At 37.9% G+C, this 25,779-nt stretch overlaps 1 long non-coding RNA gene across 2 annotated transcripts; it reads left to right on the top strand.

The window, feature by feature from the left end:
- Nucleotides 1-836: 836 nt before the first annotated feature.
- On the top strand, nt 837-25,779 carry LOC135320125 (uncharacterized). Of its 2 annotated transcripts, XR_010379341.1 has the most exons (6): nt 837-944; nt 15,339-15,440; nt 22,113-22,165; nt 23,409-23,603; nt 23,701-23,851; nt 24,499-25,779. It is a non-coding gene; the product is annotated as an uncharacterized LOC135320125 (long non-coding RNA). The 2 variants fall into 2 exon arrangements; XR_010379342.1 differs by lacking the exon at nt 22,113-22,165.

The raw sequence follows: 25,779 nt of genomic DNA, 5'->3' as shown, positions 1-25,779 counted from the left end.
AAATCCAACTCTCTGACAGAATGCTATTGAGTTGCTTTCCTTTATTTTTACCTTGGATATGCCATTTGTGTTTTAAATGTTCATGGTAAGCATTACTCAGAAAGGATATTCTCATAATATTTCAAAAGAAAACCACATTCAGGACCTGAAAAATGAGACAAGGGAGAAACAGCAGTCCTCAATTTTTTTTTTACTCAAAGTACCCATGATCGAAGATTGAATTTCAGGGCACCAGACCAAACAATTTTTCTTCAAAATTGAAGTTAAATTTTTCTTTATTTTTTTTCCTATTTGCCATGCAAGGAAAAAACATATGTGCCAGTGACCCATAATTCACTTTAGTAGAAGAAATTTCTTGGGAATTATATTCTAGATATGGCTGTAGTCTGGCCATTCTAGAATCTATAATAAAGAAGTCATTTCAAAGGAATTTTCCAAATAAAACCTTTTCACTTTGAAGAATGGCTCTGCTTTAGTCAAACTCACACAATGAAGCGAAAATAAAAGCCTAAAGTTATTTCTGTAAAAGTAGAGGAATATGTGCAAGCTTTGATACAAATGAATGACATGGAATCAAGACACAAACGTGAACAGTTTACTGGGCAGAGTATCTGCAAAGTTAAAATATACACAGAGGCAGTAGCTATGAATATGAAGAGAAACAGCAGAACAAAGATCACTGAATGACAGACTTACAGTTAAGCTTTGACTGCCTACAGGGAAGTTTTTATTTGAATTTGGTTCATCCTAGAAGATTCCAAAGTAGGAGTTCACTGAACCCTAACTTACAAAAAGAACTGACAGCGAGTCAGGTACATTTCACTCCAGTCAGTTAGAGCTGATGTTGTCTTCATGGATTTATGGTGCTCGCAGGGATGTGAATATCCAGGCTCACCTCAGCTGTAGGGAAACCAGCATAAACAATACAGACTTCCAATCTACAGGTAAAATGTATAAATAACTAACAACCTTAACCCCTAAATTTTATTTCTTGTATATGTCTGGCTCAGATTGGCGTAACAGAACTATTCAGTTTTTGTTGTAAGAAACATGCATGTTCCTAACAATTCTCATAATGTGCCTCTTTACTTAATACTGTGGCTTTAAGATTTACAAACTCTATATTGCTCAAACTGGTGTAGTATTAAACTGTAACTTTAGAAACACAACAAAACATAACTGACCATCATTTATAAACCAATGATTACCATTTGTATGGACAGTGCTTGCTAAACTGAATAAGGTAAATAGGTATTTAAACATCTACTTTTACACCTGTGGTGTAGTTTATGATCAGCTTAGGAGGGAATGATACCACAATCGTTTGTGAAATAGTGTTTTCAGATCATTGAGGCCATTAGATTCTAACATCTCTAGAAACATAGCCTTTTAAAAATAGATTGATGAGCTACACTGTATAATGAACCTGGATAGCCCCATCCCACATTTACTTAACACATCCAAAAATATCATAGAGCTGAAAAGACATTCAAATGAAATAAATATATACTTTCCATTTGATTATTATAGTAATCTATCACATTGAAATCATAATGCAGTGTTTCTTATCAAAAGCATGGTTCCTGCTATACTTCAAAGACTACAGCTGAGACAGTAAAATACCCTTCGTGTTTCACATATATTTCCTGTCATCTACTAGGAACATCTATTTTTATAGGTTTACTTATATCTTTGGGGTAGAAGAGAGCAAAGTAATATTACTAAAGTTATAAGATGGTAAGAAAAGATTTGATGATTTTAGCCTTTTTTATCTCTTCAGCTGTTAATGGTGCATACTGAACTTTTTACAGATGAAATATGATGACTTTGCTTTAAAATATTCCAGGCCCCCCAAAAATGGGTGGGATAGATAAAACAAGATTGGAAAGGTTAATGTTAATGATTGTGGAAATTGAGTGACAGTTATGTGGAACTGATTATATTATTCTTTTATGTGTATGTGGAAATTTCAGTAATAAATTTTTTTAAATTGTTCTTATAATTCACCCTTTCTTAATGGGATGAACTCTAGTAAGTGTTGTTTAGTGATGTATATGAACTTCATGTAAAAGCACCATGTTTTATTCTTTTCTGAATCCAAGCATGAAAGAAAACTGACCTGTAAATGATATTCTATCACAAATACATAGCTGCTGAAAAATAGTGTAAAATCAGCAAGATTTTGTGAGACAGATTCCTGAAGTGATTTAACTGATGGCTTTCTGTCTCAAAAGTAGTGGGAGAATCAAAGGACCAAATTTAGGCATCGGTTTCCTGATATGAATCAATCAGCCGTTTAGCCAGAAACATTCTAGAGGCTGTAAAACATACAATAAAGTAGACAAGACATAGCCCCAGCTGTCAAAAAGTTTTCAGATCAGCAGAGGAGACAACATTAGCACACACCAAACAGCAGATAGTTGAAAGCCGAAATGCATGGTCTGGGGAGTCATAATAAAGGAATTTATCAAAAGGAAAGTTTTGTGAAAGTCTCACATAAGAGATCAGAATTGAAGTGGTGGTTTTAAAATGGATCCAGTTTGGGCAGGCGGGAAAAAGTATCATGTCACATGAAGAGAATTCATCACAAGCAAAAATATAAAACAAAAAGTCAGGATGGCATGTAGATATTAAAGAGAACATGAAACCTAAAGCAAGGGACACCTTTAAGGAATAATAATGATGACAACAGTAATAATAATAATAATAGCAGACACTGTGCAAGGCACTATTCTCAGTATTTTACATATGTTTACCCCTGTGAGTAATATATTATTAATAATAGGCCAATTTTGCAAATGAGGAAAATGAGGCACAAAGAGATTAAGTAATATGGCCAGGATCATAGAGTTTATATGATGATGGAGCAAGAATTTGAACCCAGACTAGTCTCAGGATGCATGATGCGCTGACTCTCATGCCAAATTGCCCAGTGGGAAATAGGACTTGCTAGGTAGTTTGGGAGTGGATAATGAAAGTCAGACAGAGGACTTTCCACTTGATGCTAGCCATGTTGGTTCCTGACGGGCAAATAACATGGGAAAGGAATGGTGGCTGCACCATGCATTCATAGAGCTCATTTCTGATCTGAAAGCTGACCTTTCTCCCATCTTCACTTCAAATAACCACTACTTTTATGGACTGCCAATATTGTTCAGCCTAGAGCTTGAGAGCTAACTTTGACTCTCTCAAGTCAAAGAATCAGAAAACTGTGGCATTAAGTTTAAGCCACTTGACTGAAAGCACGTAACTTTGTGTTGGATCAAAGAACTAAAAGTCCAAACACTCTTGGTCTGTATCCTAGACTTCACATCCAAATGTACACTTCCGCTCTCAGAACTCAAATTCCATAGGCTGAAAACGGAAAGACATTTAACAGGATCCCAGCCTTCTGGCTCACATCTAATGACACAGTTCGGTGACTCTTACACAATCATTCACAGCCTGTTGTATTTCATTGCACACTCAGCAGATAAAAATAAATAGTGCAGACACCTTTAATAATCCTTTCCACTATCCTTCAGCTCAATATACAAACTCCACTCTTTAATTAACATTTAGACTAGATCCTGAGACCCAGGATAAGGGTATAGAATCTAAGACTATGATTATTGAGTCTCCTCTCCTCATACTTTTCCTGTTAACTCTGACCTTGACACCTGACCAGTTCTAAGACCTGTTGACTGAATTGATGATTTTCACTCCCTTATTATCCGTGAGATGTATTAAGTTATCTTCCCAAACCTCCCTTCTTTAAGTCTGGAATTAACTCTTGTGGAGTATAAAGCTTTTGCATTGTCATAGGAACAACTTTCCTGAACTCAGGTCCCCAACCATCTCTGTTGGCCTGAGACTCTTGGTTTGGGCACCAAAAGTGCTGCATTCAAGGAAAAGCCCTCAGTACCAGGCAAACCAGGACAGTTTGTCACCCTACCTAGTCACTATTTACTATAGTTTACGCATTGCTTGATGAAAGAAAATGAATGCATACAGGTGAAAAAAAACCAAATAGACTAAAAAGTGAAGGGGGGAGGGGTTAGCTCAGTGGTAGAGCCCCTGCTTAGCATGCACAAGGTCCTGGGTTCAGTCCCCAGTACTGCCATTAAAAAATAAATAAAATAAAAATCAAAAGTGAAACTCTCCCTCAGCCTTCTGGAGAAACACGTAATCCTAGCATGGGAACTGCCACTCGGAAGAGAAGTCAGCCTTTTCACTAAACCTGATGTGATCTGTGGTTAACCAGCTATAATAAAGGTAAAAACACTTTCTAATAATATCTCAACTTGCAGGAATGCTGCTAACTCGCCCTGCCAGGGAAGTCGGATACTAATTTACCTGAAAATTTAACTAGCTCTTAATTGAAACTAATTGTACAACACAGAATTTTTATATTGTGGTACACGGGCCTGTGCACCCGTTTTCAGGAACTAGAACAGTTTAGAAATGTTTTCTTTTATTGCAGCAGAAAACCCAGTATTAGCATGAAAGCAAAATGACTCACATTGATTATTAAGGTATGCGTTGCAAAAGTCATAATTTTACTGAAAGCAAAGCAGGGAAAAAAAGAGGAGACTGGTATTTGAGTAAAATACCTTCTCCTCAGGTCCTTACTAAGACCATGGGTATTACTTCTCAGCACACACTCGAGTCTCAAAAATACTTGAGAAAGGGTTTGCAAGTCAGAGTTTGCCTTCAGAAAACATTGAGGGCACAGTCTTCACTCTCATAGACACTGTGTTTGTGAGAGAGCCAAGGATGGAATTAATTTTATGTTAAAAACCTCCAAAATTTTTTTTGAAGATACTTCTCTTTTCTTCAAATAGAAGTTGTTTGGTGGGCCTGATAATAAGTGGGAAATGTGTTTTAAAATTACATGTAATTTACAAAATATGATATATCATTACAATCTCCTATTAATTCTCTAAGAGACCCCCCCAAACTAGCTTAAATGAGTCCAACGAAAATAAAAATCATGCCAATCAGAACTGGATTTTACATTGGAATTAATAATTTATCCACTCACTATAATAAAAGTAAGATTACAAGAGAAGTTAGTATATTTATAAAGAAACTCAAGCTGATGCAGTACATTTTATCATTACAGAACTTTCCTATAGAGCAAACACATTTGAGATTAAAAACTTAAATTATACATCACGCTTTTGTAAATGCAGAGCAGAAGGTAAAGACAGAAAACTTCCACGTTTAATATTTCAAAATGGAGAGTCGATGTTTAATATTGTTGAGGATTTGTGATAAGGCCTTAAGCTTAGAGAGCCGGGCTGATGAATAATTTTCTTAAGGGTACACAGAAAACCAACTTCTCTAGATCCCCTGGCAAAATTTCACCACAGATATAATGAGAAGACAAGTTAAAAACAAAACCAAGCAAACAAACAACCAGACAAGATAGGAAATAGAAACGAACCCGGACTGAAAAGCGACTTGGTTTTTGATGCGTTGTTGTTTTTGTGTATTTGACAATGAAAGGTGTTACAAATAGAACTTAATGTTCCCATCTTGCACCCTGTGTGCAGAGAGGGCAGTATTGCTAGACAGAGCAGTATCCTCCCTGGGGGACCTTGTCCTATGGCCCTTCAAGGACACCAGAATCAGGAAAAGAACTCACTGTGCTTACAATAGCAAGATAAAGAAATGTACACACGTGAGCTGCTGGATACCTGGCCTAGCTTTGTTGTTTTCAGTATGTCGCCAGTTTTGTTTTCATTGGACACGTCTTAACACTGAGTTGAAAGTTAGTGACCTGGGCTTTGTCCTGGCTCTGAGACTAACCGGCTATATCATCTTAGGTGAGCTGTTTTCACCTCTCTGAGCCTTGGACAAGAATAGTCACCAGATGACCCCTCTGGGCATCATTCAGTGACTTAAAGTCAAAGTCAAAAGTGAAGGCAATTCTTTCAACAATGTTATCTTAGATCAAATCACCCCAGCCGTTCCCAAGTATACCGAGAGGCCATCTAAAAAAGTATTTATTCATGCGGTGCTGGAACCGAATGGCTCACACTTACACCCTTCTTCTTATGCCCTGTGTGACCTGGGTAAGTTTCTTTTCTGTGCCCTTAGTTCCTAATCTATAAAATGGGGATGATACCAGTACCTATCCTGCAGTGTTATTATAAGGATTAGCTGAAATAAGTCATGTACAGTCCTGAGAGCACTGCCTGTTTACTCCTAAAACAGTCAGGAAGAATTACTAAATGAATTAAGCTAGGTCCTTTCCAGTAGAAGATGAGTTCAAGGGCACACGTGAAGGAAAGAGGATTTGAAATGAGAGAAGATACTTTTTGCCAGTCGAGAGGGACACTCTTTTACCCGACACCCACACTCCCAGTTATTTTCTTTTTTTTTAAATTGAAGTATAGTCGGTTTACAATGTTGTATTAATTTCTGGTGTACAGCATAGTGATCCATATATATACATACACACATTTTCATGTTCTTTTTCATTGTAGGGTATTACAAGGTATTGAATACCAGTTATTTTCTAGCACAGTGATTCTCTAATTCTGTCTGGCATCAGAATTGCATGGACAGCTTATTCCAACACAGGCTGTTGGAACCCCAGACCCAGAGTTTCTGATTCTGTAGGTCTGGGCTGGGGTTGAGAATCTGCATTTCTAACAAATGTCCAGGTGATACTGATGTCACTGGGCCAGGGAAGATATTTTGAGAATCACTGCACTACATCACATCTCCCTGATTTTTCATAATCTGAGAATCATCGGGACACCTGCATAAATTGAACACCTGAGGACACCATCTCTTACCCAGCAAACTTAACTGTACAGCTTGCTAGTCAATGTGTGTGTGTGTGTGTGAGTACTGAGTTACCTGTTCACACTTTGAGAAGCGCTGGTTTATGAAATCACATGAATTGTCTGTCCCCTTGTTCACCTACGGTCCAGCCACACTGGCCTTTTTTTCTACTCTTAACACAGCCAAAGGGTTCTTGTAATTCCTAGGGTTTCCACTTGGAAGTTTACCCTTCTAGACTTCTGCCCTTGGAAGTCTAGATCTTCATATAGCTGCCTCCTCCTTGGTTCGGTTATCACCTCCTCTTTACACACTCTAGTTTTAAAGAAAAGGAGAGGCTAACGTTTTGTTACTACAGAATTTCATTATCGGGCAAGCATATTTGTGATTAGCAACTTAAATTGTAAATTGCACTTTTGAATATATGGATGTATCTGGATGACTGAAACATTATGCTGTACATCAGAAATTGATACAACATTGTAAGCTGACTCTAATTCAATAAAAAAAATTTACATGAATTTACTTTAACTGTTACATATTTATTTTTCATATGTAACTTTCATGATAAGAAAAATTTTGAAATAAATGCTTATTAAGAGGGGAAAAAAAGAAATTGCACTTTGGTTTTTTTTGGGGGGGGGGAGTAACTAGGTTTATTTATTTACTTATTTAATGATAAAACTGGGGATTGAACCCAGGACCTCATGCATGCTAAGCATGAGCTCTACCACTTGTGCTATACCCTCCCCCAAAATTGCATTTTTTTAACATAAAGAATTCCTCACTCCCCTGAGTCATTCTCCAGTTTCTCACTTCATTTTAGTTCCTTCATATCAATTATCCAATCTGTAAGTGGATCATTTATTCACTAACATATTTCCCTGCCAATCTCCTCCCATAAAATGTAAGCTGCATGAGTTTGGAGATTTTGGTTAACAACTCTATCCCAAACACCTAAAAGGGTGCTAGGACTTTTGTAAGCAGTCAATACATACTTATCAAATGAATAAATAAACCAGAAAGAAGAAGTCATTTGCATCAGACCCAATATTACCACTCCAACCAGAGTAAAAAGTTAATTATAATGCCTACCAAGTTAGTGGAGACCTGGGGTTCCTCCCAGAAATTATATCATTTCAGTTCTCCTGAATCCTAGTTGTGTGAAGACTCAAAAAGGAAACTCAAGAAAAGAATGTTCTGGAAGGGCAAGGTTGTTCTGTACTGTTTTTCTAAATATAAGTAAACTAGCTTCTAAGAGTGACCTAAAACAAAAAATATGCAGGACTATGCTAATTGCACTGTTACTTAAGCCAAGAACAGAATGTTACAATGAGCACAGAGAGTTTGATCCACGAAAGAAAACAAAAAACGAGTTCACTCTGCGAACTGTTCTTCAATAGGGCTGCTGCTGACAGAGGCTGTTGTTACCAAGGATTTGGTCTTACATCTACATTCATCAAAGGACTGAGCCCTGGTCCCACTGGGTGAGCCTGAGAAATGGCTCTCATGGTCAGACTCAGTAGGGAAACGCTGCATACACTGGCTTCCTCTTAGTCACAAAGCACATGGGGACAGAATAAAGGTTTCGAGAAGTCCTACTTTCAAAAGCCTTTGAATCTGTTTCATCCATGTTTCCCACATTTTGACTGATTCATGTGTGCAGAACACACTGGGGGAAAAGCAACTTGGTGGTCCCCAGTATTGACGTGTTTGCTTGTTTTGTTTGTGCTGAGTGACAGACTCCTAGTGGGACAGCTAAACAGTACATGAGCTCATTAAGATGGTTCCAGGATCCGGACCTTCACTGAATGAACAGCGGGTGCTTCATTTTATAAGATACTTATTATTCAGGTTTCTAGAATAATCTTCCTGCTCTTTCGTCCCTAAATGTGGTTGAATTCCTTCATACCTAGTTTGCAGCTCTTCCATCAAAGCCATCAGAGACAAGAAGTTGTTTTCAAAATATCAGAGAACTTGGCAGAGCTTTAGGGGAGAGAGACATGGAGCAGAGAAAAAGGAAGGCAACCGGCCACCAGTCAGCCTAATCAGCTATGTCACTCCTGAGGTCAGGAGGTGACAGATATTGCTGTCAGACCACCCACACAAACAGATAACTGGCAGCTCTCCCCCTCCCTCCACCCAGAGAGGGACTTGTAAGGAACCCACAAATGACTAACCTCATGGAGTTTTCTGTGTAGAGAGGAACATGGTTTTCCTGTGAAGAATGCCAAAAGAATTAGTCTTTTGTCACTTGTGTTTATTTCTCAAGAGGCTTTTAAGCCCTGGCTGGTCTATAGCTCAGTGTGACAATAGTACAGGATACATTTACTTTTTTTTTTTTTTTTTTTTGCAAGGGGAAGTCAGCCTTCAAAACAGTGACATCCTGGACATTTTCCAGAAAGAGAGGTTGTGAAGCTCACACCTGTGGTACTAACAGACATCAATTTCCCTCTGGTGGTGGCCTGCCAACTTAACTCACCAAATAAACAAGGAGGAGAACTCTTAAGCCTTTATTCTAGTGGCCAGGACATTTGCTTTTAAATGATGAGTCAAGAAATGTGAAATAACACCTTTTATCAGTGAGAGATAGCTAAACCCTTAGATAGCTGTGAAGATTATTTTGAGTATTGTTGGCCCCTGAGGCTTGAGTTCTGGGCTTTATGCAAATTCTACTTGAAGCTAAAGAAACTGTTATCTTGGGTCTGCCGCATGGTTATATTGATGTATCTAAGACTTTGTTTCATGCAGACTCCCACATCCTATGGGCTATATTGATGGTTTGGTCATTCTTTCAAATGTCTGAGACGACTAGATCCTGCTGTGTTATGTCAATTTTATTGATTCAGAGACTTCACTCCTTGTTCTGAACTATTGTTTTCCATTAATAAACCTGATGTTTAATAAACAGACACAGAAAACAAACTTATTATTACCAAAAGGGAAAGAGGGGGTGGGATAAATTAGGAGTTTGGGATTAATAGATACACACTACTACATATAAAATAGGTAGACCATAAGAACCTACTGTGTAGCAGAGGGAACTATATTCAATACCTTGTAATAACCTATAATGGGAAAGAATCTAAAAAAGAAGAGATATATATGTATATGTATAACTGAATCACTATGCTGAATAACTGAAACATTGTAGATCAACTGTACTTCAATAAACAAAAACAAAAACAAAAAAACCCTCATTATATCTCTGATGATAAACAGCGCTGTCATCTATAAGTCACCTGGTCCCTCTAGTTTATGGAAAGAAAGGTTGCTACAACATGAACTCCCTTAACCAGAAGAGTAGGAATATCTAAATGTAATTAAGACAAGAAAAGTCAGAGGTCCAGTGATGGATATTAGAGTTCATTCTCATCATTCCACAAGTATTATTGGCAATCAGCCTGTACAAGGAAGGCTGCTACAGTGCTACAGGATTATAAGGTAGATTTCTGCAATTAAGGAGCTATTGTGAGGGAAAATAATAGTGAGGGGAAGTAAGATATAAAAACTATAATAAACGGGGGATGTAAGACTTGTGAAACATGGAGCATTTAAATGGGGCCTCAAAATATTGGTAGAAATGAAGTGTGAAAGGAAAATCAAAATGGAGTCAGTATTACTAAAAGAGCTCTCTAAAATGAAGATGGGAGGTCATGGAGGAAGTGTGACATATGCATGTCTCAGCCCAGATAGAATCTGAACTTTCACCACTTCTTGTCTTGACATAGGCATCCAGAAACCCAAGATACTTCTCAGACCCTTTACATAAAAAAACTGGGGATGGACTGTCCCTTAAGGACAAATTGTTCCTTTCTGGCATGAGTGTCCATCATAATTCTTGAACAACCTTGTGATTTTGTGTTTATAAGCCCCGACTCTCTCTTCCCTGGAACAGTCTTTTGGTTTTACCCGTATCTACGTCTCCTGATTTGCAATTCTTAAGACCTCCAAGTAAAGTTCTTTGTTCTCTGCAACCTCGATGCTGATTATTGCTCCACGGAGGGATTGGATGGTCTAGGTAGACAGTATTCTAAGAGCACAAGCAGTGGTTTGGGAAAGGACAGATAGGACGGTGCGTGTGTGTGTGTGTGTGTGTGTGTGTGTGTGTGATGTATAGAGTGTGTGAGTTTGCTTAAAACCTGAATCCACCCAAGGGAGTCGTTAGTGATAGGAAAAGCTAGAAAGATGAACTGGAGCCAACTCCTGGAGGGTCTTGAATGCCAAGACCAAAGAGATTCAGCAAACAATGAAGGTTTTTTTTAGGAGGAAAGTGTTATTATCCATTTGAAGAAACTGAAGATGTATCTGGTTGTGATGTGGAGGGGAACCGAGGTGTAATGAAACACCAAAGCAGGAAGACTACCTCGGTGGTTATTGTGGGGAAAACTGTAGGGAAAGAATTGAAATGTAATCCCATAGCAATTAAAATATAACCTGAATACCTACATGCACCATGTCACGATTGCATCTTCTGGCTTAGCAACCTCTATGTAGATGACTTATGAAGACCTAAAGCAAAAACATAATGCTTTGCATAGTTATTCTTTAGAATTCAGAAGTGATCAATCACATGCATTAAAAGCAGCATTTTATTTCCTAAATTTTACTGCTTGGAACATTAATAATGGAGGGCATATAAGGAATCAAGCACCTTTTCTACATTATGTTAAAGATGAATGTGGTATTTTCTAAATGTTAAAAAAAAATAAAGAAGTCTATTTTTTTTCAGGCTTCAAAGCTAGCATTTTTCTGTGACCCAGGTCATGAATAAAAACAGTAAAATAGTCCTAAGTACTGCTGTCCCACTTTATTTGATGGGGAAATTTTAGTTAAACTCTAAAGCTTGCTCTTGAAACAAAAAAGAAAAGAAAAAAGAAAGGCAGGAAGTGTGTTTCTGTTCTTTGCAGCAAAGCAGCTACACAATGCTGAAGGAAAAAAAAGAATGACTTTAATATAAAAGTCTTGGATTCTGGCAAGCTCTGGATTATTCATACTGTTTGGTTTTGAGGGTCGTAGAGTGAATGGTGTGTCAGGAGCAGCCTGCTGAAGGCCAATTTTTTTCAAGCCTAAACAAAAATCTCCAAAATAACTTTCAAGTCTTCTTTGTTCCTTTTCCTTTTGCTCCTCAGCTTTTTTTTTTTTTTTGCCTTTTTTAAACCAATTAGGTAAATATGAAGTATATGATGAGTCTAGTCAACAGAAAGCATTTTCAGAATGTTGTTCTTATAAGCAATAATGAACAAGATCACATCTTTCTACTGAAAGAAAAAGGCACAATGTTAAAAGTTGTGAACTCAGTTTTCTTTGGGGACCTTACTGAGGACTACAGCCTGGGAGACAGCCTCTCAGAGAGCTCTGAGGAACTGCTCCAAAGAGGTAAGGGAGGAGCCAGGCTATATATGAATTTTTTGCTGGGGAGAAAAATATGTAGTTGAATATCAAAAGATTACTGCTAATCACAAAGACCAGATATCTTGAGTTAATGATCTTAGTGCTTTTCTATGTATGGGAAGATGCCAGAATCTGGGTGGTCATGGAAATTATTCCTTAGATATGCATCTTAATTATCTAGGGGCCAGTATATCCAAAGCACAGAATGCTTCCTGGTTTTCTCCACCCTGAATTTCCCTCAGGGTGCACTGTCGGTGGGTGACTGCAGTGGCTAAAGGCTTGATCTTTGTAGAACTGGAATGGTGGGCAATCTTTTCTTTACACGTAGTATATAAAAAAAAAAAAAAAAGAAGACGAAGAAGAGGAAAATAAGCATCGTTTTTAAACTCCTGGCATCTTTGTATATTTATTTAACAGCATCCACTTTAAGAATCAAGTATTATCATTGTCTTTTGCTTTCCTGTTATGCTTTTCAGCTCAACAAATTCCTGCTTCCTGATTTTGTCATACTAGGAATTCTGCTGCACTCAATCATCAGGTCTAATTTTGGCAGCTGTATCCTGTCTCCATCTCTAAGGGCATGTTATCAAATTCTTTAAAATGACAGAGTGTCTGGTGACTCCACAGATAGTCTGGGCAACTCAATGGGACATTTAACCATTCCAAGAATTATACTATAGGAGAACAAATAAATTGTATCCTTATCGTCTGCCTGGAGGTTAGCATTACCATGTTATTGTGTCTATATTTCTCCTGTGGATGTTTAACTGTATTTTCAATATTCATTAGATCCTTTCATCCCTGATTATTCAATCCTCAGGGACTAACGTTCCTTTTCAATGAAAAAGAGGCAAGATATCCTTAAAGGAGCTAGTGCTACTCTCACCCTGTGACAGCAGGACCTACTCTTTTTGTTGGGTTTTCCAGTAGTGGGAATGAGTTGTACTAGGTGGCCCCATATGTCTCTGCACATATATCCAGATGCTAAAACATGAGCTCTCCCACCCAAACAGAAATACAGTTGCATTTATTATTTTTTAAATTGAATTATGGTTGACTTACAATGTTGTGTAGTTTCTGGTGTACAGCATAGTGATTCAGTCATATATATATATATAATACATATATAATATATATTCTTCTTCAGGTTCTTTTTCATCATAGGTTATTACAAGCCACTGAATATAATTCCCTGTGCTATACAGTATGACCTTGTTGTTTATCTATTTTATATATAGTAGTTTGTATCTCCTAATCCCAAACTCCTAATTTATCCCTACTCCTCTTTCCTCTTTGGTAACCATAAGTTTGTTTTCTATGTCTGTGAGTCTATTTTTGTTTTATAAATAAGTTCATTTATGTCATTTTTTTAGATTCCACATATGTGATATAATATGATATTTGTCTTTCTCTGTCTGACTTACTCCATTTAGAATGACGATCTCCAGGTCCATCCATGTTGCTGCAAATGGTATTATTTCATTTTTATAGCTGAGTAGTATTCTATTGTATGTATGTATGTATGTATGTGTGTGTATATATATATACACATACATATATATATATACCACAACTTCTTTATCCAATCATCTGTCAATGGACATTGAGGTTGCTTCCATGTGTTTATTACTTTTATTCATACAAATTTGTTCAACAAACATTTGTTGAGCAACCACGGTATACAGCAGACTGATCTACATTCTGTAGACAGGATACAATGAGAAATGGGCCACAGCCCCTTGCCCTTAAGAAGCTTCTAGTCTTTCAGGGCATGAAGGGAGGGGTGGTATAAGCTAAGTGCACAAATAACTGTAATACAAGGTAGAATATGAAAAGGGCAGTAAAGGAAATGTTCTAGAGAAGGGCAGATTATAAATGGTTGCTGGATCAGAGAAGGACTCAGGAAGAAGTAGCAGTGGAGGTATGGAATTTACTAGAGAGGATCTCACCCAGCAGAGATAAGAGAGGAAATAATCCTGGTAGAGGTAACAGCATGTGCAAAGGCGTGGAGGCAGGGAAACATAGGGCAAGTTTGGAGAAAGGGAAATGATCTAGTCTGATGAAACCTAAGAGTGGACGTCCTTGGAAAGTGGACAATAAAACTGAAAAAGTAGGTTGAGGCCACACCAAGGAGTATGTCTGCTAGACTGAGAAGTTCACAGTTTATTTAGTGCACAAGAGAGGCAATGCCACCCTTTAAGGAGAAGGACTTATGGTAACTACTTATGCATCTATTTGTACCTTTTCACATTCCAAAAAGAATTGGCGGCAACCAACAAGAAAAACAATGTAATAGGATAAAAATATGTAAAGAGACCAAGATGAAGGGCTAAAATACTAAAATAGTAAAATAACACCAGGAGTGGTTAGTGCACAAAAAATGTGTTAAGGAGATTCTTCACAATTACTAAGAATAGGGCTCACAGTCTGCCTTGAATTTCTAATTCGCTAGAGCAATGGCAGCAAGGTAACATGTGGACCAAGGACACGATCAAAGCTTCATAAAGGTCAGTCTAGCAGTGTCGCAAACGATAGATTGGCATGTGGATGATGTTGGGGGATGGTAGACTGGCTAGGAAGTTATTACAATATCAAGGATCTCCACAAGGTGATAAAAAGAGACTTTCTTATGGAATTTGGCTTTCTTGAATACAGTCTGGTAAAGAGGATAAACTCTGGTATCTCTATGGCCCGAAACAGATTGCAAATGACAAACCCCAAAGATGTATAAAACTAATTTGGTGCTATTGGCTGTTCACTAGAGGTTTTCACCTTAGGGTGTGTATGTGGTACAATTCATTTTTTTCAAGAGATTCTTCCCTAAGTGTCCCCAGGCATTTGGCAGGCTAAAGTCCTCCGTGTCTTCTGTGTGCTACAGTGGTATCTTTAACTGTTAGACTAAGTGGTACCTTTCAGAGTGGACTTCCCTTTTGCAGTCTGAACACTAGTAAGCCCTTTAAGAGTAAATGTTCAGTTAATAATGGAGTTCTTTCAAAATAAATAAAGACTATGCTTTTATCTCCTTTGTGTGAGTGTTCACTTTCAATATGATGACACGCAATGCTAACAGCAGGGAAAAGAGGGAGCTTGTGAAGGCAACTGCAGTTCCAGAATAAAAAAAAAAAAAAGGGGAGTCAAAGTTGTAATGATACAGATTCATTTCATTTTAGAATGCCTGGCCGAGGCAGCAAGATCTATTTGAATAACAGCAGTTGTGTCCTGTGGTGAGAGTAAGTTATTCCCTGCTGGGTCTAAATTATTCAGAAGCAGAGGTAAGTAGAGAGGGGGAGTCATTATCTCTACCAATGGGGCATGCTAACCTTACCAAGCAAGGTGTCATTCTAAGTGCACACACACACACACACACATAAGTATATGCACACACAAATATATACGTACACTTCAAAATATACTCTGTATTTTCAGTTGCTCTCTTACGGTAATATACTACAAAAAGGATCTTCTCTTATCTCACCTGCACCTTCATTCTGAATCATTCCGTGGTTCCACTCTTCTTCTTTCCTTTCTTTTTTTAATTAAAAAACAATTATTTTAAGGGGGAGGTAATTAGGTTTGTATTTATTTATGTATTTAAGGGAGGTTCTGAAGATTGAACCCAGGACCGCCACTGAGCTATCCCCTCCCTACCCTCCTCTTTTCTTTCTTCCCCCCATTTGCCCACCTGACTAGCCTGCAAAAAGAATTGCTCTCAAATAGCTCTAATATCTCCCCAGCTCTTTATGCCTGGCAGGTCACTGATGAGATTTTTTTTTTCTTTTGTATTATATCATATGAGACAAAGAGACAGAGAATGAGAAAGAGAAGCGTATGTGTTAGTTACAAAGCATAACACTACGGTAGTGGCACTCAAACACCAGCATACCTCAGACTCACCTAGAGAGATTGGTACAGCCCAATTGCTGGGCGCACCCCTAAGTTTCTGATTCAAGAGGACTGGGTAGAAAATGTGAATTTCTAACAAGATCTCAGGTGATGCTGATGCTGGCAGCCTTGAGATCACACTCAGAGAACCATTGCAACGAAATATTATTAACAATGATAAAGCTGTCCTGGGACTTCTAGTTCCCTACCCCTGTCTTTCCTTAAAAGGTCATTACTACACTGATTTTTTTAAAAATCATTTTCCTTACTTTTTAAAAAATACTCTAATTGTGTCACATATACATGTACCCCTAAATGACAATAAATAAATAGTGGTACGGTCAGGCCATGGAATATTACACAGCAGTGAAAGGAATGAACAACAAGTACACACAATAACATGATGAATCTTAGAAATATAATTCCAGGTAGGAAAAAAACAAGCTACTGAAGATTACATGTAGTAATTTAGTGTTTTAAAATATTCCAGTGCTTTTCATTCCCAGTTCTGGTTGATGATGTCCCCAGAAAAGCCTTTATATTTTTCACAAGTGATATATTGAATGTACAATGCAACTTCCTTCCAAGGATCTCTAAGCATGTCACACTTTCTTATTTAAACTAAAAGTTGTGAGGTAGGTAGAAAAAGACATTTCCTTTCACCTTTATTTGATTGAAGTACAGTTGATTTACAATGTTGTGTTAGTTGTGGGGTACAGCATAGTGATTCAGTTATACACCCATATTCTTTTTCAGATTCTTTTTCATTATAGGGTATTACAAGGTATTGAAGACAGCTCCCTGTGCTATACAGTAGGTCCTTGTTGTTCATCTATCTTATATATAGTGGTGTGTATCTGCTAATCCCAAACTCCTAATTTATCCCTTCCTACCTTTCCCCTTTGGTAACCATAGGTTTGCTTTCTATGTCTGTGACTCTGTTTCTGTTTTGTAAATAAGTTCATTTCTATCATTTTTTTAGATTCCTCCTGTCATCTTTTAACAAATAAGTGTGAAGTACAGAAAGGAATAATTTAAGGGTGAATGTTGTCAGGAAAATAAAGCTTAAAATTCCATTTTCTTGGAGACGTTTATTGAGGGCCATTGATTTTAGTTCTGCAAGCAGTGGGACAGCATAATACAGTTTTAAAATGTTCTGGCTAGGCATTAGATTCTAGTCCTGATTCTATTCCAGACAAGTCAATTCATTCCTCTGTGTTTGATGCCTCATCACAAAATGATGAAGTTGATGGTCTTGAAACCATACTCAAAGGGGCCCTAGGGATTCCTCAGAGATGCTTCTGGAACTGCATTGGGCAATAAGGAGGATGTGCAGGCGGAGGGAGCAAGGACACCTAGTGTTTGCAGCTCAGGACCTTCTCTCCACCTCTTCCATATGAGCCATTGAACTATCTGATTTGCATATGGCAGATTTCTACCAAGAGTTCATTTGCAGCAATGGTTCTGATGAGTGAAAAAGAAAAGTTTGAAGACCACAGAACTAAGACATTTGTAAAGGCCCTTCCAGCTTTAATGGATCCTTCTATTCCAAACCTTTGCCAACTTTCACAAAGTGATCTAAACCACCATCACCACCACCATCACCAAAACTCTCTTTTCTCTCAGTCTTGCTTTTTTCTTTAAAGAGAATAAAATATCAACTCCCTCAACTTTCCATCTCAACACCCAAAAACCTATTTATTACTCTACCGTCCTACCTTCTGAAGAAAAGGTCTCACTTCTCAGCTTCAAGACAATCTTTCCACCCACAGTCATGACCCCATTCCCTACAATTCTTAAGACCTTGCCTATTTGTTATTCTCATGTGTGTTTTCTCTCTCTCTCCCCTCCTTTATCTTCTCTCTTGCTCATTTTCAAGATATTTCTCATAGGCTGCACACATACTCAAGAATCTCTCTTCTTAAAAATACACAAAGCAAAAATCCTCCTTAGAGCACACATCTTCCTCTTGAAAGGAGAGCCTAGAATTCTTTTTTTTATTATTCTATCAACTTCTCAATCTACTATAGTTTGCCTTTTGCTCCCACCACTGCAATAGAAATGCTCTGGCAAAATCCTCCACCAATGTTCACCTGACTTCTCTCTCTCTGCATCATTTTGTAGTTGTTCTATGTTGGCTCAGTACCCTTAGCACCTTCCTTCTCCCCCTCCACCTTAGCTGCAGGTGTCCAGTGAAAGGCCCTGGTGGCTCTGCCCCAGCACTCAGGGAACTTCCCCATGCAATGTCATCTATATTACTATGCTCTGATCTGCTGCCTTTGGTTTGTCGTAATCATTGCCTGGATTCTCTCTGCCTTGCACCTTCAAGTTGAACTTTTAGTTGGGATTATCTGAGTCTCTGGCTATTTCAGTTTCATCCTTTGACACTGCTTCTCAGATCACATGCTCTGCACTCTGTGGAACACTCCACCCCAAACCCACACACTCGAGGTGGGCATTTTGGGACATGGCATGCTGGCTCCTGGTTTGTTCAGAGGTGATGACAGGAGTAGATCCAAGGAGCCTGTATTTCTTCTCATGCTGCAAGTTATCCCTAGGTGAACTCTCTAGGTGATAGTATCCTCTCCTTCAACTACTGTGTGCTGATAATTTTCAGTTTTCTTACTTCAGATTCAGACTTAGGTATCCCAACTGCAGAAAGATATTGCCACTTGGGTATCCAATAGTTACTTCAGACTCCATGTATCCACACTATAGTCATCATCTTCCCTCTAATACTTGAGCCTTCTCCTGATTTCCCTACTTCAGTGAATAATAGATACCCTCTTCAAACCCATCATCCACACTGGTGTCAGGGTGGTCTTGTAACAAAGCAGAATGAAAGAAGTAAAGGGACACACCTGACACAGTTGAGATCGTAGCCATCACTTTGTCCCTTATTTACGCTGTTCACCCCCATGAATCCCTGTGAATCAATCTGGAAGTTAAAGCTAGGTAATCCATAATATCATTAAAACTTTTTTGCTTATCTTGTGTAAGAATAAAGTAATTCCTAGCTATCTTCCAGTGCCTTTTACTCTGAGAAACACAACTGACAAGTTACCAAAATTTCTTATTGGAAAATTTCTCCCAGAATCATTGAATATTAAGATCTAATGCATAAATTACAACCTAAGTGGTTACTAGATTGAGATGAAAGGCACTGACTGTCATCCCTTCTGGGGCTATCTGTGAATTTCTCCAAACATAGGCCTTGGACAGCTACCCTTCCCCCCAAATAAGATCTGAGAGCCTATATGATAATATCCTGGATGAATGCCACAGTTCCTTTGCTCCCAGCCTGCCACTACCATTGACCATTTTATTTAACAAATCTTTATTGAGTACCTACAGTGTGCTGTTCTGGGCATAAAAGACACAGCAGTGAGCCAAACAATACACCTGTGCTATTTATTCTGTTGCCCTCGTGGGATTCATTTCTCCACCCTTCTCTGGCCCACTCTGTTCCCCAAGGGGCTGATCGCTAAGGACTTGGGCTCCTCGCTAGCTGGTTCCTGCTCAGGTTTTAACAACAGGCACACTGGCAGGAGACTGAAGTATGGGAAGAGAGGAGACTTGATAATTTCTTCTCTTGCTCTTTCTGACTTCCAGAGTTGTCTCTCTCTGTGTTAGTAGTTGAGTTCCTCCAAAACTACAGCTTTTTCTTTAAATTTTTTGGGGGGATAATTAGGTTTATTTATTTACTTATTTTTAATAGCAGTGCTTGGGATTGAACCCAGGACCTCATGCATGCTAAGCATGCACTCTACCACTAAGCTATACCCTCCCTGCAAGACTACATCTTCTTCAAGGCAAACCTCCTTCTCAGATCCAGCTCTCACTGAGCTTTACTAGATCTTTCTTCCACTTGCCCTTTCAAGCCTAGTTTCAGTATACCTTGTTTATTCCCATAAACCTGTCCATACTGCCGGGAAGTAATCCTTCTTTAAAGTCTCTTGATTTGAACCATCTGTAAGGATTTCTGTTTCCCAATGAGATCCTGGAGTGATACACTCCCCGGACTTATGGACCTCACATTCTGTACTATGTGGCAGTGGATCAGGGGGAGGAAAGAGACAAAACATCAAACACAAAATGATATAATAAAATGTCATAGCAATATGTGCTATGAAGAAAAAGCAAATGGGGTGGTGTAGTTGGAGGCAGACTGTTTTAATAGACTGTAGAGGGAAAATTTTCCTTAAGACATAACATTTTAACATAGATCTAAATAAAATGATGAAATTAATCTATGGTTATCTAGAGCATTCAGAACAGAGGAAACAGCAAGTGCAAAGGCCCTGGGGTATGAAATAAATTAGCAAGTTTGAGGACAGCTAGAAGGTCCATGTGGCTCCTTGATCATACCATCTTCATTTGCATTCATTCCTTCTAGAAATACTCATTGATGATCTATTATGTTAGCACTGTCCTGGAGACTGGAAGTGAAAGCCATAGTCTCTGCCTTCCTGGAGCTAACAGAAACAGTAACAAAGTCCCTTGTTCTACTTACTTTAGAAAAGAGGAAAAAGTACAATGTAACATTTGGATTCCTGTAAGGTAAAAGGTCAGCCAGATATTTCCATGCACCTTGTTTGAATGTGCAGAAGTCAAATTCAAGATCCACTCATTCATTCACTTACACATTCAACCTACTCACAGGCTACTAAAAAATTTAAAGATGGCTGCCAAAAAGAAAATATAAATAAATACCTAATGCTATTTTAAAATAAAATTGCTACCTTATGATAGCAAATTATGCATATTGGTAACCAAGTTTGGAAAGGATAAGAAGTTGGTAGACGTCTTTTGGAGGCCTCCAATTTTTAATTTTATGATGAAGTACAAACATAATAAAAGAGATGGAAAAGAAGTTCCAGAACAAAAAGAATAAGATAAAATGGTATTGGAATTAAGATATTGGAAGAGCCCCTTCATATTGAGAGTGACAAATATTAGAGTTGACCATGGAAGCCTGGGTCTCCTGGTTTCCTTAATAAAAGGAAACTATCATGAATGAAATAAATACTGATGTGCAGGAAGAAAGTATAGCTTTACCAGGTTATTCATTCATGCAAACAGCATTTAACAAGTACGTAGTAAGTATAAGCCACTCTGCACAGCCTGTGGCAGCTACGCTCTCAGTCCTTAAAGTGCTTGTGAGGAGACAAGACAAATACAGATGTAGGGAAAAAAAATCAGTCCAAGAAGGCACTGTTCTCAGTCATCTAGCTCTTAACAAATTTTTAGTCAGCTAAGGTCCATAATCTAAAGATATTCCATTAATGATGCACTTCATAAAAAAATGAATAAAGGTATTGGGAACTACTATATACAAAATAGATAAAGAACAAGGTTCTACTGTATAGCACAGGGAAATATATTCAATAGCTTGTAATAACCTATAATGAAAAGAATCTGAAAAAGAATATATATGTATAACTGAATCACTATGCTGTATACCAGAAACTAACACTTTATAAATCAACTATATTCCAATTACCTAAATAAATAAATAAAGGTATTGGGCAGGGGGTTACAGTCAGCATCACTCCTCTCACTTATTCCACATCTAATCCTCATGAGGTTATCTTTCTCTTTAATCTGAGTGGAATACAGAGTCCAGAACAGAGATGCCACCAACACACAGTTTCAGGAATTTTCAACCTGTCAGTATTGCTATGTTCATTCTGAAGACCTTTTTTTTTTTTTTTCTACATGTTGTCCAGCAACTGAAGAAATAGGTTAAAATACATATAATGTCTCATGGGGTCTAAATTATGTCTAGCCAATATGTATAGTGAGAATAAATGGCATTCAATATGCTTCACAAAGAATTCCAATTAGTTCCCCCAGTTGAGTACTACAGACTGATGCAAATAAGGTTGTTAAATAAGCTATATTGTGAGAGGAGCTTTCACAAAGCATAGCTATTCCACATGAGCCCAGAAGCACATTCACCCACGACCTGGAATCTACTATAGCTATGTGTCTTGTTTTTCATTCCATGCAGTTATTTCCTCCAGAAATTTACCTTGCTGGTTATATTTTGTTGAATCTAGACACCTACTTAAGTGGACGTTTCTAAAGACCACAAAACCGATAGAGGGAAAAGGTAAGGCTGAGTAACAAGGGAAAGCTAGCCAGTGATGAAACTGACAACACATCATGGGGTGTAAATTACCTATACTTAGATAATCAGAAACTGACTGTGTCTCCCCAAATCCCTTTCATCCCTGGGCTTCCTCAGCAGCTGTATATTTCTGTATCCTCTACTCTGTACCACCAACCACAATTAATCAAAGTAATTTTTATAGCCTTTCATTTACATCCACAGATACCATTAGACTAATTATCCCCCAAATCTGGTGCTAGTTTGAACACAGCCTCTTCAGTTACAGATTGATTATTTTCCACATTTTAGATATGATCCTTTTAAGATAATATGATATTCCTAAGGTTTGAAGCCTTCATTGATGCATTTTCAAAGTTATTTAAAAAGGAATTACTGTCTCTGGTGTATCAACCTACCAATTCCAACCTATGATTTACATAATAAATAATATCAAAGTATACAAGTCACAGACCTCCTATACAATGTTTCTACCCAGGAAAAATAACTTCCACACTTTTTATTAGATGCTAAATAGTTTTTCAAGTGCCCTTTGCCAATAGACAGGCTACCCGAGGACATTTATGAACATGTTCTATTGATCATTTCTATTAAGCACCTATAGTACACACAGTCATTTTCTAGACACTAGAGAAAATGCAAAAGTGAGACAATTCCTGCCCTTCATAAACATGTTATTTAGAATGAGATCTCAGATAGACACATGCTAAAGAAAGGAATAAAAATAAGTCTGATAATGCATAGAAAACAAACTTACCGTTATGGGAGGGGGAAGTGGGGTGGAGAGGGATAAATTGGGAGTTTGGGATTGGCAGATACAAATTACTATGTACAGAATAGATAAATAACAAGGACCTACTGTACAGCACAGGGAACTATATTCAATATCCTGTAATAACCCATAATGAAAAAGAATATTAAAAAGAAGATATATATGTATAATTGAATCACTTTGCTCTACACCAGAAACTAATACAACATTGTAAATCAAAAATATAAGTCTGATACTGCATTCAAATTGTATGTAAGATGCTACAGAATGCAAACAAAGGGAGAAATCAACTGGGATCATGATAATTAGGGAAAACTCCTTGAAGTAGATGACTGTTGGGCTGGCTTTTGCTTTTTTTGAGAAAATCTGGCCAACTGTTTTTGAAAAAGTAAAATTTCAGCTTGATGTGATTTGGGAACTGGATGAAAACAACTGAATCTGTTCTTTTATAAGAAAAAAGAGGGGGCAGAAGAGCTCCATCGCCTCTACAGGGGGAAGAAAAACTATGCTTCATCTTTAGGACCCCTCTCCTCTGGAATATGATTCATGTCGTCCACCACGGAATAGTCTGTTTTGCCTTCCATTGTTCTCCTAAATGATGGAGTTAGATGATAAAGCATTTCATCTGAGGATGCAAAACAGTGACAGGTTAGATTATACATTGAGGTTATTGGGATACAAATGTGATTGCTCGGGGCACCTTTTTCAAGAAAAGAAAACTGATGATCTTTTGTATTTCTTGCAGGAGGCAGCAATTTTGAACCTATACGTCTTCGCTGGCCCTAGTCAAAAGATACAGCGTCCCATTATAAAAAAAAGTTTCTTGCCCAGGTCTTCTGGGGCCTATTAACAAAGAAGATACATCTCTGGCCTCAGCACACTCCTCCACTTTGAAGGTCTTTGACAAATGATTCTACGTGATATTTTTGACTTTTCAGAGAGAAAAAAGTCACATAGCTGATTCAACTGTTTAATAATTAGAGCTGACCTGTTAGTCACTGTAAGATATGATTATGTCCACAGGAATAATTACCTCTGACAAACAGTGACAATCTGCATTTATTTAAAATCAGAGACATCGCTCTGCTGTCCTTGGTATTACAGCATGATTTTTCTTTGCTCCATCTTTATCCAGAGCCAGATTTCCCAAATTTAGAGAGAAGCTTAGACTCTGAGCCAAAATACGATTTTTGAATTGCCAGAAGCTGCCTGTTAATTTTTCCCATGTTCTTATAAATTCAATTAAAAGCTGGAGCTTAGATCAAATTAAAATGACTGGCTTCGTTATCAAACATCCAGCCATCCAGCTGTTCTCCATATTAACGATGAGACATTTCATGTACAATAGTATTTCCTAACGTCCTCTGTAGGTTCCCTCATGTCTGTAGTCAATTAATTACTTGTTATGTGTGTGCTTATGGCAGCCTGGCTTCCTGTTTCCACTACCTCTTCCGCTCCCACAAAGCCCTAAAACACTTAAACCCTGACATTCATGAATCATAACTAAATGCAATATCCTTTCTTTTCTTTTCTCCGGAAACAGGTCTCATGCTAGAAAGGAGTGAAGTCTAACATCTCTGAAAAACTGAAATAGAAGTCTTCTCCAGTATCAGACATTATGACCGCCATCCACCTACTGATATCTGTCTATCACGGCAGATATTTGGCATCTTGACAAAAAATTGTAGCACCAAATGTGAATAGGGGAGATGGCAAGATATGATGCTCCCTTTAGCTGAAGATTGAAAAGAAGTAGTGATGATTGCAGGGAACTATATTCAATACCTTGCAATGGCTGTAATGGCTTATAATGAAAAAGAATATGAAAAGGAATATATACATACATACAACTGAATCACTATGCTGCACACCAGAAATTAATACAACATTGTAAACCAACTATACTTCAATAAAAAAGTAGTGATGATTGAAGTAATTGAGAAGCATCATATTTTTATTTTCAGAATGATTAAAAGTAAGTGCTTTGACCAAAATCCGAAGATGTGTGCCTGCCCAGTAGAAAGAGCCACTCCATTCAGTCAGTAACCAGTAATCAATATTAACGCACAGTAAAGTACCATTGCTGAGACAGACTCATGCAGGTATGAAAATTAATCAAAAATGAATGAAGTTATTACCAACAAACAAGCAAAGCAGATTCAATGATCAGCAAAATTCAATGAGGTGAAAAAAAGAGTATCTTGGAAACAGCACAATTTCAACTGCTTCTCTTTCTCCTACTAATCCCTTCTTGAATTGCTATACATTTGTAGCTTCCTGGATCGCCTGAGTCCTTCTGAACCTGCCTTGGAATTTTAAGCTATCTTTAGTACCTGTTTCAGACTAACACACTATTCCTGTCCTGACAATGACACATTCGTGTGTATTTTACTAGCCTCAATCATCACCCCTTTAACTACATAAATAAGTTACGCCCATTCCAAACGATCCATACAAATTCATGCTCAACAGAGAACAAGTTAGCAGGGGAAGAAACATGGAAAAAGACATTTCAGACAAGGGGAACAGCATGAGTAGAGGCATAAAGCACAAAATACCATGCTCTGTGCAGAGAACTGTAATCATTGCTGGAAGGGAAAGTGCAAGTTGAAATTTATCAAGGGAAGGGCACTCTTCACTGCTTTCAGTTATGTGCCATGTGATCAAAGTGCAGATTACACAAATGTTTTAAGGCAAATGTAAGTCAGTGAGTCCATGCTTGTCATATGAGTATTAAACTGACCGCTATATAAGTCAGGTGGATGTAGCGTCTTTACCCATACTTCATTGCCCTTTTGTCACTAAACTTTCACAATGTCCTAGT

This window comes from Camelus dromedarius, chromosome X (assembly GCF_036321535.1).
Source record: "Camelus dromedarius isolate mCamDro1 chromosome X, mCamDro1.pat, whole genome shotgun sequence".
Classification (NCBI taxonomy): domain Eukaryota; kingdom Metazoa; phylum Chordata; class Mammalia; order Artiodactyla; family Camelidae; genus Camelus; species Camelus dromedarius.
Note: the sequence above shows the minus strand (reverse complement) of the source record. Positions and strands in the feature narration are given on the sequence as shown.